We start from the raw sequence: 15,169 nt of genomic DNA, 5'->3' as shown, positions 1-15,169 counted from the left end.
TTTTGACCGATTTGGACGACATACTATACTATCACATTTTTGACCGATTTTGGACGACATACTATACTATGACTTTTTCGACTGATTTTGGACGACATACAATACTATGACTTTTTTGACCGATTTTGGACGACATACTATACTATGACCTTTTTAGGTGATTTTGGACGACATACTATACTATAACTTTTTTGACCGATTTTGGACGACATACTATACTATGACCTTTTTAGGTCATTTTGGACGACATACTATACTATGAAATTTTTGACCGATTTTGGACGACATACTATACTATGACGTTTTTAGGTGATTCTGGTAGACATACTATACTATGACTTTTTTGACCGATTTTGGACGACATACTATACTATGACATTTTTGACCGATTTTGGACGACATACTATAATATGACTTTTTCGACTGATTTTGGACGACATACAATACTATGACTTTTTTGACCGATTTTGGACGACATACTATACTATGACCTTTTTAGGTGATTTTGGACGACATACTATGCTATAACTTTTTTGACCGATTTTGGACGACATACTATACTATGACCTTTTTAGGTGATTTTGGACGACAGACTATACTATAACCTTTTTAGGTCATTTTGGACGACATACTATACTATGAAATTTTTGACCGATTTTGGACGACATACTATACTATGACATTTTTAGGTGATTTTGGTAGACATAGTATACTATGACATTTTTGACCGATTTGGACGACATACTATACTTTGACATTTTTGACCGATTTTGGACGACATACTATACTATGACTTTTTTGACCGATTTTGGACTACATACTATACTATGACATTTTTGACCAATTTTGGACGACATACTATACTATGACATTTTTGACCGATTTTGGACGACATGCTATACTATGACCTTTTTAGGTGATTTTAGACGACATACTATACTATGACTTTTTTGACTGATTTTGGACGACATACTATACTATGACTTTTATAGGTGATTTTGGACGACATACTATACTATGACATTTTTGACCGATTTTGGACGACATACTATACTATGAAATTTTTGACCGATTTTGGACGACATACTATACTATGACCTTTTTAGGTGATTTTGGACGACAGACTATACTATGACTTTTTTGACCGATTTTGGACGACATACTATACTATAACCTTTTTAGGTCATTTTGGACGACATACTATACTATGAAATTTTTGTCCGATTTTGGACGACATACTATACTATGACATTTTTAGGTGATTTTGGTAGACATAGTATACTATGACATTTTTGACCGATTTGGACGACATACTATACTTTGACATTTTTGACCGATTTTGGACGACATACTATACTATGACTTTTTTGACCGATTTTGGACTACATACTATACTATGACATTTTTGACCAATTTTGGACGACATACTATACTATGACATTTTTGACCGATTTTGGAGGACATACTATACTATGACCTTTTTCGACTGATTTTGGACAACATACAATACTATGACTTTTTTGACCGATTTTGGACGACATACTATACTATGACCTTTTTAGGTGATTTTGGACGACATACTATACTATAACTTTTTTGACCGATTTTGGACGACATACTATACTATGACCTTTTTAGGTGATTTTGGACGACATACTATACTATAACTTTTTTGACCGATTTTGGACGACATACTATACTATGACCTTTTTAGGTGATTTTGGACGACAGACTATACTATAACTTTTTTGACTGATTTTGGACGACATACTATACTATGACCTTTTTAGGTCATTTTGGACGACATACTATACTATGACCTTTTTAGGTCATTTTGGACGACATACTATACTATGACATTTTTAGGTGATTTTGGTAGACATAGTATACTATGACATTTTTGACCGATTTGGACGACATACTATACTTTGACATTTTTGACCGATTTTGGACGACATACTATACTATGACTTTTTTGACCGATTTTGGACGACATACTATACTATGACATTTTTGACCAATTTTGGACGACATACTATACTATGATATTTTTGACCGATTTTGGACGACATGCTATACTATGACCTTTTTAGGTGATTTTAGACGACATACTATACTATGACTTTTTTGACTGATTTTGGACGACATACTATACTATGACTTTTATAGGTGATTTTGGACGACATACTATACTATGACCTTTTTAGGTGATTTTAGACGACATACTATACTATGACATTTTTGACCGATTTTGGACGACATACTGTACTATGACTTTTTTGACCGATTTCGGACGACATACTTTACTATTACTTTTTTGTCCGATTTGGACGACATACTATACTTTGACATATTTGACCGATTTTGGACGACATACTATACTATGACATTTTTGACCGATTTGGACGACATACTATACTTTGACATATTCGACCGATTTTGGACAACATACTATACTATGACTTTTTCGACTGATTTTGGACGACATACAATACTATGACTTTTTTGACCGATTTTGGACGACATACTATACTATGACCTTTTTAGGTGATTTTGGACGACATACAATACTATGACATTTTTGACCGATTTGGACGACATACTATACTATCACATTTTTGACCGATTTTGGACGACATACTATACTATGACTTTTTCGACTGATTTTGGACGACATACAATACTATGACTTTTTTGACCGATTTTGGACGACATACTATACTATGACCTTTTTAGGTGATTTTGGACGACATACTATACTATAACTTTTTTGACCGATTTTGGACGACATACTATACTATGACCTTTTTAGGTCATTTTGGACGACATACTATACTATGAAATTTTTGACCGATTTTGGACGACATACTATACTATGACGTTTTTAGGTGATTCTGGTAGACATACTATACTATGACTTTTTTGACCGATTTTGGACGACATACTATACTATGACATTTTTGACCGATTTTGGACGACATACTATAATATGACTTTTTCGACTGATTTTGGACGACATACAATACTATGACTTTTTTGACCGATTTTGGACGACATACTATACTATGACCTTTTTAGGTGATTTTGGACGACATACTATGCTATAACTTTTTTGACCGATTTTGGACGACATACTATACTATGACCTTTTTAGGTGATTTTGGACGACAGACTATACTATAACCTTTTTAGGTCATTTTGGACGACATACTATACTATGAAATTTTTGACCGATTTTGGACGACATACTATACTATGACATTTTTAGGTGATTTTGGTAGACATAGTATACTATGACATTTTTGACCGATTTGGACGACATACTATACTTTGACATTTTTGACCGATTTTGGACGACATACTATACTATGACTTTTTTGACCGATTTTGGACTACATACTATACTATGACATTTTTGACCAATTTTGGACGACATACTATACTATGACATTTTTGACCGATTTTGGACGACATGCTATACTATGACCTTTTTAGGTGATTTTAGACGACATACTATACTATGACTTTTTTGACTGATTTTGGACGACATACTATACTATGACTTTTATAGGTGATTTTGGACGACATACTATACTATGACATTTTTGACCGATTTTGGACGACATACTATACTATGAAATTTTTGACCGATTTTGGACGACATACTATACTATGACATTTTTAGGTGATTCTGGTAGACATACTATACTATGACTTTTTTGACCGATTCTGGACGACATACTTTACTATGACATTTTTGACCGATTTTGGACGACATACTATACTATGACATTTTTGACCGATTTTGGACGACATACTATACTATGACTTTTTCGACTGATTTTGGACGACATACAATACTATGACTTTTTTGACCGATTTTGGACGACATACTATACTATGACCTTTTTAGGTGATTTTGGACGACATACTATGCTATAACTTTTTTGACCGATTTTGGACGACATACTATACTATGACCTTTTTAGGTGATTTTGGACGACAGACTATACTATGACTTTTTTGACCGATTTTGGACGACATACTATACTATGACCTTTTTAGGTGATTTTGGACGACAGACTATACTATGACTTTTTTGACCGATTTTGGACGACATACTATACTATAACCTTTTTAGGTCATTTTGGACGACATACTATACTATGAAATTTTTGTCCAATTTTGGACGACATACTATACTATGACATTTTTAGGTGATTTTGGTAGACATAGTATACTATGACATTTTTGACCGATTTGGACGACATACTATACTTTGACATTTTTGACCGATTTTGGACGACATACTATACTATGACTTTTTTGACCGATTTTGGACTACATACTATACTATGACATTTTTGACCAATTTTGGACGACATACTATACTATGACATTTTTGACCGATTTTGGACGACATGCTATACTATGACCTTTTTAGGTGATTTTAGACGACATACTATACTATGACTTTTTTGACTGATTTTGGACGACATACTATACTATGACTTTTATAGGTGATTTTGGACGACATACTATACTATGACCTTTTTAGGTGATTTTAGACGACATACTATACTATGACATTTTTGACCGATTTTGGACGACATACTATACTATGAAATTTTTGACCGATTTTGGACGACATACTATACTATGACTTTTTTGACCGATTTTGGACTACATACTATACTATGACATTTTTGACCAATTTTGGACGACATACTATATACTATGACATTTTTGACCGATTTTGGACGACATGCTATACTATGACCTTTTTAGGTGATTTTAGACGACATACTATACTATGACTTTTTTGACTGATTTTGGACGACATACTATACTATGACTTTTATAGGTGATTTTGGACGACATACTATACTATGACATTTTTGACCGATTTTGGACGACATACTATACTATGACATTTTTGACCGATTTTGGACGACATACTATAGGATGATGATTAGAAGGCATGTCGGACAACAAGATTAGTGTAGTGGATAAAACTTCAGCCTTTAACATAGGAGACCATGGTTCAAGTCCTCGTTGTACCTTCTGCAATCCTGAGAGGTATTGTGGTTAATTTAGATGACGTACTATAACTATTTTAGACGACATACTATACAATGACTTTTTTGACCGATTTAGGACGACATACTATACTATGACATTTTCGTCCAAAATCTGTCGAAAAAGTCATAGTATAGTATGTCGTCCAAAATCAGTCAAAAAAGTCATAGTATAGTATGTCGTCCAAAATCAGTCGAAAAAGTCATAGTATAGTATGTCGTCCAAAATCAGTCAAAAATGTCATAGTATAGCATGTCGTCCAAAAAAGGTCAAAAATGTCATAGTATAGTATGTCGTCCAATAATGTCATAGTATAGTATGTCTTCCAAATTAACCACAATACTTCTCAGGACCACAGAAGGTACTTGGTCCAACGAGGACTTGAACCGTGGTCTCCTAAGTTAAAGGCGAAAGTTCTATCCACTACACTAACCTTGTTGTCCAATGTTCATCCAAATCATCATACTATAGTAAGTCGTCCAAAATCGGTCAAAAATGTCATAGTATAGTATGTCGTCCAAAATCGGTCAAAAATGTCATAGTATAGTATGTCGTCCAAAATCGGTCAAAAAAGTCATAGTATAGTATGTCGTCCAAAATCGGTCAAAAATGTCATAGTATAATATGTCGTCCAAAATCGGTCAAAAATGTCATAGTATAGTATGTCGTCCAAAATCGGTCGAAAAAAGTCATAGTATAGTATGTCGTCCAAAATAAGTCAAAAATGTCATAGTATAGCATGTCGTACAAAAAAGGTCAAAAATGTCATAGTATAGTATGTCGTCCAAAATCGGTTGAAAATGTCATAGTATAGTAAGTCGTCCAAAATCGGTCAAAAAAGTCATAGTATAGTATGTCGTCCAAAATCGGTCGAAAAAAGTCATAGTATAGTATGTCGTCCAAAATCGGTCGAAAAAGTCATAGTATAGTATGTCTTCCAAATTAACCACAATACTTCTCAGGACCACAGAAGGTACTTGGTCCAACGAGGACTTGAACCGTGGTCTCCTAAGTTAAAGGCGAAAGTTCTATCCACTACACTAACCTTGTTGTCCAATGTTCATCCAAATCATCATACTATAGTAAGTCGTCCAAAATCGGTCAAAAATGTCATAGTATAGTATGTCGTCCAAAATCGGTCAAAAATGTCATAGTATAGTATGTCGTCCAAAATCGGTTGAAAATGTCATAGTATAGTAAGTCGTCCAAAAAAGTCATAGTATAGTATGTCGTCCAATAATGTCATAGTATAGTATGTCTTCCAAATTAACCACAATACTTCTCAGGACCACAGAAGGTACTTGGTCCAACGAGGACTTGAACCTTGGTCTCCTAAGTTAAAGGCGAAAGATCTATCCACTACACTAACCTTGTTGTCCAATGTTCATCCAAATCATCAAACTATAGTAAGTCGTCCAAAATCGGTCAAAAATGTCATAGTATAGTATGTCGTCCAAAATCGGTCAAAAATGTCATAGTATTGTATGTCGTCCAAAATCGGTCAAAAAAGTCATAGTATAGTATGTCGTCCAAAATCGGTCAAAAAATTTCATAGTATAGTATGTCGTCCAAAGTCAGTCAAAAATGTCATAGTATAGTATGTCGTCCAAAAAAGTCATAGCATAGTATGTCGTCCAAAATCGGTCGAAAAAGTCATAGTATAGTATGTCGTCCAAAATCGGTCAAAAAAGTTATAGTATAGTATGTCGTCCAATAATGTCATAGTATAGTATGTCTTCCAAATTAACCACAATACTTCTCAGGACCACAGAAGGTACTTGGTCCAACGAGGACTTGAACCTTGGTCTCCTAAGTTAAAGGCGAAAGATCTATCCACTACACTAACCTTGTTGTCCAATGTTCATCCAAATCATCATACTATAGTAAGTCGTCCAAAATCGGTCAAAAATGTCATAGTATAGTATGTCGTCCAAAATCGGTCAAAAATGTCATAGTATAGTATGTCGTCCAAAATCGGTCAAAAATGTCATAGTATAGTATGTCGTCCAAAATCGGTCAAAAAAGTCATAGTATAGTATGTCGTCCAAAATCGGTCAAAAATGTCATAGTATAGCATGTCGTCCAAAATCGGTCAAAAATGTCATAGTATAGCATGTCGTCCAAAATCGGTCAAAAATGTCATAGTATAGTATGTCGTCCAAAATCGGTCAAAAATGTCATAGTATATAGTATGTCGTCCAAAATCGGTCAAAAATGTCATAGTATAGTATGTCGTCCAAAATCGGTCAAAAATGTCATAGTATAGCATGTCGTACAAAAAAGGTCAAAAATGTCATAGTATAGTATGTCGTCCAAAATCGGTTGAAAATGTCATAGTATAGTAAGTCGTCCAAAATCGGTCAAAAAAGTCATAGTATAGTATGTCGTCCAAAATCGGTCGAAAAAAGTCATAGTATAGTATGTCGTCCAAAATCGGTCGAAAAAGTCATAGTATAGTATGTCTTCCAAATTAACCACAATACTTCTCAGGACCACAGAAGGTACTTGGTCCAACGAGGACTTGAACCGTGGTCTCCTAAGTTAAAGGCGAAAGTTCTATCCACTACACTAACCTTGTTGTCCAATGTTCATCCAAATCATCATACTATAGTAAGTCGTCCAAAATCGGTCAAAAATGTCATAGTATAGTATGTCGTCCAAAATCGGTCAAAAATGTCATAGTATAGTATGTCGTCCAAAATCGGTTGAAAATGTCATAGTATAGTAAGTCGTCCAAAAAAGTCATAGTATAGTATGTCGTCCAATAATGTCATAGTATAGTATGTCTTCCAAATTAACCACAATACTTCTCAGGACCACAGAAGGTACTTGGTCCAACGAGGACTTGAACCTTGGTCTCCTAAGTTAAAGGCGAAAGATCTATCCACTACACTAACCTTGTTGTCCAATGTTCATCCAAATCATCAAACTATAGTAAGTCGTCCAAAATCGGTCAAAAATGTCATAGTATAGTATGTCGTCCAAAATCGGTCAAAAATGTCATAGTATTGTATGTCGTCCAAAATCGGTCAAAAAAGTCATAGTATAGTATGTCGTCCAAAATCGGTCAAAAAATTTCATAGTATAGTATGTCGTCCAAAGTCAGTCAAAAATGTCATAGTATAGTATGTCGTCCAAAATCGGTTGAAAAAGTCATAGTATAGTATGTCGTCTAAAATCGTCGAAAATGTCATTGTATAGTATGTCGTCCAAAAAAGGTCAAAAATGTCATAGTATAGTATGTCCTCCAAAATCGGTTGAAAAAGTCATAGTATAGTATGTCGTCCAAAATCGGTTGAAAAAGTCATAGTATAGTATGTCGTCCAAAATTGGTCAAAAATGTCATAGTATAGTATGTCGTCCAAAATCGGTCAAAAATGTCATAGTATAGTATGTCGTTCAAAATCGGTCAAAAATGTCATAGTATAGTATGTCGTCCAAAATCGGTCAAAAAATTTCATAGTATAGTATGTCGTCCAAAGTCAGTCAAAAATGTCATAGTATAGTATGTCGTCCAAAATCGGTTGAAAAAGTCATAGTATAGTATGTCGTCTAAAATCGTCGAAAATGTCATTGTATAGTATGTCGTCCAAAAAAGGTCAAAAATGTCATAGTATAGTATGTCCTCCAAAATCGGTTGAAAAAGTCATAGTATAGTATGTCGTCCAAAATCGGTTGAAAAAGTCATAGTATAGTATGTCGTCCAAAATTGGTCAAAAATGTCATAGTATAGTATGTCGTCCAAAATCGGTCAAAAATGTCATAGTATAGTATGTCGTTCAAAATCGGTCAAAAATGTCATAGTATAGTATGTCGTTCAAAATCAGTCAAAAATGTCATAGTATAGCATGTCGTCCAAAAAAGGTCAAAAATGTCATAGTATAGTATGTCGTCCAAAATCGGTCAAAAATGTCATAGTATAGTATGTCGTTCAAAATCAGTCAAAAATGTCATAGTATAGCATGTCGTCCAAAAAAGGTCAAAAATGTCATAGTATAGTATGTCGTCCAAAATCGGTCAAAAATGTCATAGTATAGTATGTTGTCCAAAATCGGTCAAAAATGTCATAGTATAGTATGTCGTCCAAAATCGGTCAAAAATGTCATAGTATAGTTTGTCGCCCAAAAAAGGTAAAAAATTTCATAGTATAGTATGTCGTCCAAAATCCGTCAAAAAAGTCATAGTATAGTATGTCGTCCAAAATCGGTCAAAAAAGTCATAGTATAGTATGTCGTCCATAATTGGTCAAAAATGTCATAGTATAGTATGCCGTCCAAAATCGGTCAAAAATGTCATAGTATAGTATGTCATCCAAAATCGGTTGAAAATGTCATAGTATAATATGTCGTCCAAAATCGGTCAAAAAAGTCATAGTATAGTATGTCGTCCAAAATCGGTCAAAAAATTTCATAGTATAGTATGTCGTCCAAAGTCAGTCAAAAATGTCATAGTATAGTATGTCGTCCAAAAAAGTCATAGCATAGTATGTCGTCCAAAATCGGTCGAAAAAGTCATAGTATAGTATGTCGTCCAAAATCGGTCAAAAAAGTTATAGTATAGTATGTCGTCCAATAATGTCATAGTATAGTATGTCTTCCAAATTAACCACAATACTTCTCAGGACCACAGAAGGTACTTGGTCCAACGAGGACTTGAACCTTGGTCTCCTAAGTTAAAGGCGAAAGATCTATCCACTACACTAACCTTGTTGTCCAATGTTCATCCAAATCATCATACTATAGTAAGTCGTCCAAAATCGGTCAAAAATGTCATAGTATAGTATGTCGTCCAAAATCGGTCAAAAATGTCATAGTATAGTATGTCGTCCAAAATCGGTCAAAAATGTCATAGTATAGTATGTCGTCCAAAATCGGTCAAAAAAGTCATAGTATAGTATGTCGTCCAAAATCGGTCAAAAATGTCATAGTATAGCATGTCGTCCAAAATCGGTCAAAAATGTCATAGTATAGCATGTCGTCCAAAATCGGTCAAAAATGTCATAGTATAGTATGTCGTCCAAAATCGGTCAAAAATGTCATAGTATATAGTATGTCGTCCAAAATCGGTCAAAAATGTCATAGTATAGTATGTCGTCCAAAATCGGTCAAAAATGTCATAGTATAGCATGTCGTCCAAAAAAGGTCAAAAATGTCATAGTATAGTATGTCGTCCAAAAAAGGTCAAAAATGTCATAGTATAGTATGTCGTCCAAAATCGGTCAAAAAAGTCATAGTATAGTATGTCGTCCAAAATCGGTCAAATAAGTCATAGTATAGTATGTCGTCTAAAATTGGTCAAAAATGTCATAGTATAGTATGCCGTCCAAAATCGGTCAAAAATGTCATAGTATAGTATGTCGTCCAAAATCGGTTGAAAATGTCATAGTATAATATGTCGTCCAAAATCCGTCAAAAAAGTCATAGTATAGTATGTCGTCCAAAATTGGTCAAAAATGTCATAGTATAGTATGCCGTCCAAAATCGGTCAAAAATGTCATAGTATAGTATGTCGTCCAAAATCGGTTGAAAATGTCATAGTATAATGTCGTCCAAAATCGGTCAAAAATGTCATAGTATAGTATGTCGTCCAAAATCGGTCGAAAATGTCATAGTATAATATGTCTTCCAAAATCGGTCAAAAAAGTCATAGTATAGTTTGTCTTCCAAAATCGGTCGAAAAAGTCATAGTATAGTATGTCTTCCAAAATCGGTCAAAAAAGTCATAGTATAGTATGTCGTCCAAAATCGGTCAAAAAATGTCATCGTATAGTATGTCGTCCAAAGTCAGTCAAAAATGTCATAGTATAGTATGTCGTCCAAAATCGGTTGAAAAAGTCATAGTATAGTATGTCGTCCAAAATCTGTCAAAAATGTCATAGTATAGTATGTCGTCCAAAATCGTCGAAATGTCATAGTATAGTATGTCTTCCAAAATCGGTCAAAAAAGTCATAGTATAGTATGTCGTCCAAAATCGGTCAAAAAATTTCATAGTATAGTATGTCGTCCAAAGTCAGTCAAAAATGTCATAGTATAGTATGTCGTCCAAAATCGGTTGAAAAAGTCATAGTATAGTATGTCGTCTAAAATCGTCGAAAATGTCATTGTATAGTATGTCGTCCAAAAAAGGTCAAAAATGTCATAGTATAGTATGTCCTCCAAAATCGGTTGAAAAAGTCATAGTATAGTATGTCGTCCAAAATTGGTTGAAAAAGTCATAGTATAGTATGTCGTCCAAAATTGGTCAAAAATGTCATAGTATAGTATGTCGTCCAAAATCGGTCAAAAATGTCATAGTATAGTATGTCGTTCAAAATCGGTCAAAAATGTCATAGTATAGTATGTCGTTCAAAATCAGTCAAAAATGTCATAGTATAGCATGTCGTCCAAAAAAGGTCAAAAATGTCATAGTATAGTATGTCGTCCAAAATCGGTCAAAAATGTCATAGTATAGTATGTCGTTCAAAATCAGTCAAAAATGTCATAGTATAGCATGTCGTCCAAAAAAGGTCAAAAATGTCATAGTATAGTATGTCGTCCAAAATCGGTCAAAAATGTCATAGTATAGTATGTCGTCCAAAATCGGTCAAAAATGTCATAGTATAGTATGTCGTCCAAAATCGGTCAAAAATGTCATAGTATAGTTTGTCGCCCAAAAAAGGTAAAAAATTTCATAGTATAGTATGTCGTCCAAAATCCGTCAAAAAAGTCATAGTATAGTATGTCGTCCAAAATCGGTCAAAAAAGTCATAGTATAGTATGTCGTCCATAATTGGTCAAAAATGTCATAGTATAGTATGCCGTCCAAAATCGGTCAAAAATGTCATAGTATAGTATGTCATCCAAAATCGGTTGAAAATGTCATAGTATAATATGTCGTCCAAAATCGGTCAAAAAAGTCATAGTATTGTATGTCGTCCAAAATCGGTCAAAAAATTTCATAGTATAGTATGTCGTCCAAAGTCAGTCAAAAATGTCATAGTATAGTATGTCGTCCAAAAAAGTCATAGCATAGTATGTCGTCCAAAATCGGTCGAAAATGTCATAGTATAGTATGTCGTCCAAAGTAGGTTGAAAAAGTCATAACATAGTATGTCGTCCAAAATCGGTCAAAAAAGTTATAGTATAGTATGTCGTCCAAAATCGGTCAAAAAATGTCATAGTATAGTATGTCGTCCAAAGTCAGTCAAAAATGGCATAGTATAGTATGTCGTCCAAAAAAGGTCAAAAATGTCATAGTATAGTATGTCGTCCAAAATCGGTCAAAAAAGTCATAGTATAGTATGTCGTCCATAATTGGTCAAAAATGTCATAGTATAGTATGCCGTCCAAAATCGGTCAAAAATGTCATAGTATAGTATGTCATCCAAAATCGGTTGAAAATGTCATAGTATAATATGTCGTCCAAAATCGGTCAAAAAAGTCATAGTATAGTATGTCGTCCAAAATCGGTCAAAAAATTTCATAGTATAGTATGTCGTCCAAAGTCAGTCAAAAATGTCATAGTATAGTATGTCGTCCAAAAAAGTCATAGCATAGTATGTCGTCCAAAATCGGTCGAAAATGTCATAGTATAGTATGTCGTCCAAAGTAGGTTGAAAAAGTCATAACATAGTATGTCGTCCAAAATCGGTCAAAAAAGTTATAGTATAGTATGTCGTCCAAAATCGGTCAAAAAATGTCATAGTATAGTATGTCGTCCAAAGTCAGTCAAAAATGTCATAGTATAGTATGTCGTCCAAAGTCAGTCAAAAATGGCATAGTATAGTATGTCGTCCAAAATCAGTTGAAAAAGTCATAGTATAGTATCTCGTCCAAAATCGGTCAAAAATGTCATAGTATAGTATGTCATCCAAAATCGGTCAAAAATGTCATAGTACAGTATGTCGTTCAAACTCGGTCGAAAAAGTCATAGTATAGTATGTCATCCAAAATCGATCAAAAATGTCATAGTATAGTATGTCTTCCAAAATTGGTCAAAAATGTCATAGTATAGTATGTCGTCCAAAATCAGTTGAAAAAGTCATAGTATAGTATCTCGTCCAAAGTCAGTCAAAAATGGCATAGTATAGTATGTCGTCCAAAAAAGGTCAAAAATGTCATAGTATAGTATGTCGTCCAAAATCGGTCAAAAAAGTCATAGTATAGTATGTCGTCCATAATTGGTCAAAAATGTCATAGTATAGTATGCCGTCCAAAATCGGTCAAAAATGTCATAGTATAGTATGTCATCCAAAATCGGTTGAAAATGTCATAGTATAATATGTCGTCCAAAATCGGTCAAAAAAGTCATAGTATAGTATGTCGTCCAAAATCGGTCAAAAAATTTCATAGTATAGTATGTCGTCCAAAGTCAGTCAAAAATGTCATAGTATAGTATGTCGTCCAAAAAAGTCATAGCATAGTATGTCGTCCAAAATCGGTCGAAAATGTCATAGTATAGTATGTCGTCCAAAGTAGGTTGAAAAAGTCATAACATAGTATGTCGTCCAAAATCGGTCAAAAAAGTTATAGTATAGTATGTCGTCCAAAATCGGTCAAAAAATGTCATAGTATAGTATGTCGTCCAAAGTCAGTCAAAAATGGCATAGTATAGTATGTCGTCCAAAAAAGGTCAAAAATGTCATAGTATAGTATGTCGTCCAAAATCAGTTGAAAAAGTCATAGTATAGTATCTCGTCCAAAATCGGTCAAAAATGTCATAGTATAGTATGTCATCCAAAATCGGTCAAAAATGTCATAGTACAGTATGTCGTTCAAACTCGGTCGAAAAAGTCATAGTATAGTATGTCATCCAAAATCGATCAAAAATGTCATAGTATAGTATGTCTTCCAAAATTGGTCAAAAATGTCATAGTATAGCATGTCGTCCAAAATCGGTCGAAAAAGTCATAGTATAGTATGTCTTCCAAAATTGGTCAAAAAAGTCATAGTATAGTATGTCGTCCAAAATCGGTCAAAAAATGTCATAGTATAGTATGTCGTCCAAAATCGGTTGAAAAAGTCATAGTATAGTATGTCGTCCAAAAAAGGTAAAAAATGTCATATTATAGTATGTCGTCCAAAATCGGTCAAAAATGTCATAGTATAGTATGTCGTCCAAAAAAGGTCAAAAATGTCATAGTATAGTATGTCGTCCAAAAAAGGTAAAAAATGTCATAGTATAGCATGTTGTATACTATGACTTTTTTGTGTGATTTTAGATGACATACTATACTATGACATTCTTGATTGATAATTTCCTGTCTCGTTTTCATTTTCTCCACTGAGCAAAAACCAAGCAAATCAAACCCACCTTAGCAGATGTTAATAAATGTCATCCAAATGATGACATTTCATGTAAAAGTATTTACTGTAGATCCAGCAAACACTGGCTCGTTTGCATGTAGTGAAGAGCTCATTTTCTTGGTGTCATGTGAAAATTAATTTACTTGATTAATTCTGGAATATTTTACTCTTCCAGACTCATAATTTAAGGAAATGTGGTGGCTTCAAGCTCCTGCTGCTTAGTTTTTGGATGAGCTTGTGCTTAAATGTCAAAAGTGTCAGTGGTCTCATGACTTTTCTGGGTTTAGCATGAGTTTCAGCGGATTACACGGTGTGTGTGTGTGTGTGTGCGTGTGTTCATGTTGGTATGATCCAGTGGTGAACGAGGCTTGTTACTGCACCACGTGAGAATCAGCAGCAGCTCATGAAGGAGAGGAATAAAACAACATTTAAAATTTCTGTTGCAAGCTTTTGCTTCTAAGGTTGATGACATTACAGTGCAGCAACAATATGGTAAACACTTTGTATTTCTATAATAATCACCAAGTAAAAGCTGAGTGTGTGAATTTCAAATATGATTCATTCAACATTGTCATGTGAAGGTATTACACTGATGTTGGCTTTTAATAATTCTCACTACCAAGCTATTACCTGCATAGTTCTTTTACCTCCTCCCAGAAAATTGTCGCTGATCTATACAAATGAATCTGTGTCATATTTGTATATTACATAGTTTCTTTAAACTATCCATAATTCCCAGTATATTCTCATTGATTTCCCACTAATTCCCAATCCAAAACCTCTGGGAAATTACTGGGAATTTTCA

The 15,169-nt window shown here is 34.0% G+C and overlaps 1 protein-coding gene across 2 annotated transcripts in view; it reads left to right on the top strand.

Annotated features, from left to right (window-relative positions):
• LOC131447931 (oxysterol-binding protein-related protein 10) overlaps positions 1-15,169 on the top strand; it is an 88,064-nt gene that overhangs the window by 30,762 nt on the left and 42,133 nt on the right. The gene's annotated exons all lie outside the window — the stretch shown is intronic.

Source organism: Solea solea, chromosome 20 (assembly GCF_958295425.1).
Source record: "Solea solea chromosome 20, fSolSol10.1, whole genome shotgun sequence".
Lineage (NCBI taxonomy): Eukaryota > Metazoa > Chordata > Actinopteri > Pleuronectiformes > Soleidae > Solea > Solea solea.
Note: the sequence above shows the minus strand (reverse complement) of the source record. Positions and strands in the feature narration are given on the sequence as shown.